The sequence below is a fragment of the Orycteropus afer genome, unplaced genomic scaffold (genome assembly GCF_000298275.1).
Source record: "Orycteropus afer afer isolate SDZICR_OR568_19922 unplaced genomic scaffold, OryAfe1.0 scaffold00766, whole genome shotgun sequence".
Lineage (NCBI taxonomy): Eukaryota > Metazoa > Chordata > Mammalia > Tubulidentata > Orycteropodidae > Orycteropus > Orycteropus afer.
Genome location: NW_006922353.1, coordinates 3202 through 5318, shown reverse-complemented (window position 1 = coordinate 5318; position 2117 = coordinate 3202).

Below are 2117 nucleotides of genomic sequence, written 5' to 3'. Positions count from 1 at the left end.
CCAGCCTTCTGGTTAGCAGTCAAATGCCTTAGGCACTATGCCACTAGAGCATCCCCTGAGAATGGAAGATATGCATAACTCCCTATCCCTCTTTCTTGCTTTGTTTTTCTTCATAGCACTTACCACAATCAAACAACTACATATGTTATGTACTTATTGTCGTATGGACTATCTCCACCTACCAAAGCCCTCTATGGGAAGCAGGAGATTTTGTCTGTTTTGTTCACCGATGTGTGAAAAAAAACAAGTAGCTCATGAAGAAGCTTAAAATTACATCTATATTTTGTGCTCTAAAGTAGATGTGTGGCAACATTCCATGAAAGAATTTGACCCAGGAAGCGGCTTTGAACTGAGAGTTGGAGAAAAAGTAAGCATTAAGTAGAAGACAATGGGAGGCCCGGTGGGTGTAAGTTGGGGGAACAGTATGTGCAAAGGCCTAGAGAGGGGAAGTGTGTATGGATGGAGCTCAGAGACCAGAGCTTGCCTGGTCCCAGACACCCAAGAGCCCTGTGTGTCATGCTGAGATTGACTTTATCCTGTTAACAATGGTGAGCCACTTGGACTTCAGTTAGGGGAGTGATAGAGCAAGATTTGCATTTCCAAAATGACATTCTGGCGGGTCTATGAAGATGTGGAGGCTGGGGGAGACCATGGGCAGCCCGTTGTAGTTGCCAATTGAGAGGATGGTGACTTGGATCAGAGTAGTTGGCAGGTGGAGATGGTGGTAAGTGGATGGATTCAAGATGCATTGAGAGAAAAGAATCAGTAGTTCTTGGTGATGGATTGAACAGAAGGTGTGGTGAAGTACAGGGAGATGTGAAGACTTCAAGTTCTCCTGGATTAAGAGTCGTGCCATTCATCCTTGTCAAGAAGGAAGAAAGAAGAAAAACAAAATTCATGGAAACAATCAGCTCTAGCAACTGGTACACTATCCGATCTGCAACCTATGCAACTATGAGACCAGAAGAACTAGATGGTGCCCGGCTACCACTGTCATCCGCTTGGGATCTATGTAGGAGATCCTTGATTGAGAGGGAGAGCAATGTGGAACAAAACTCAAAATCATTTGGAGAAAAAAAAAAAAAAAAAAAAAAAGTGGGGACCAGGTTTGCTGGTCCAATAGAGCCTGGTGGAACCACTGAGACTATGGCCCCTAACTGCCCTTCAGGTCTGGAATTGAACCCACATCTGTGGTTTCCAGCCAAACAAAGTACAGGCATGTGAGTTAAACATTTGCCTCAAGTAGACACACGCCCTGGAGAGAACAATCATGGGAGAAGGAAGGGCTGCTTATGCACAGGGAGATAGCTCAGGGTGCAGAAGAGTATGGAGGGATGGACACTGGGAAGAGGTAACTATGGGGAGGAAGTGGGAGGGGAGCTGTTGCATTGTAAATTTTGGTCAATGACATGAGACAGAGTATATGTGAACTGCTGTATGGAAAGTGAATTTACTCTGTAAATCTTCACCCAAATCACAATAAAATTTAAAAAAAAAAGAGAGAGAGAGAGAGAGTTGTGCTGTTCATGGTGTAAGCATGACAGAGTATGGTCCAAGACCCAGGTCCTTGAGTGTAACTCTAACTCCAAACTTTACATTGACGTAACCAATCCTGACCCAATCTTGACCCCAAAGCTCAACTCGTACCCAATCCTAACCCCAAATTCTGCCTCAGACTTGACCGACCCCAATTTATACCTCACCCTGCAACCTAAACCTTACCCTAAATCTCTTATCACACACCTCAAGTCATCCCCAACCCTGCTTCAACCTTGACCAACCCCAATTTAGACCTCAATCCCTAAACTAAAGTTTTATCCAGTACCTGACTAACTCAGGCTGGTACTCTCACCTCAACCAAACTTAACCTTGACTCTTGACCCTGACCCTGAATCATAAATCAAATGCTAACTTGGCTCAAACCCTGACTCCATGAAGAACTCAAATTTTAGCCTTGAAACCCTGAATTCTGAACTCCATCCCCATCATAGTCCAGGAAGCTCACATTGAAATCCACCCCATGAATCCATTCCCAGCTCATATCCAACACCAGCCCCAACTCTCTGGTCTCATCTCTTTCTCTCTACTCTCCTCCACAGCCCAGTTTCTACCTGCAA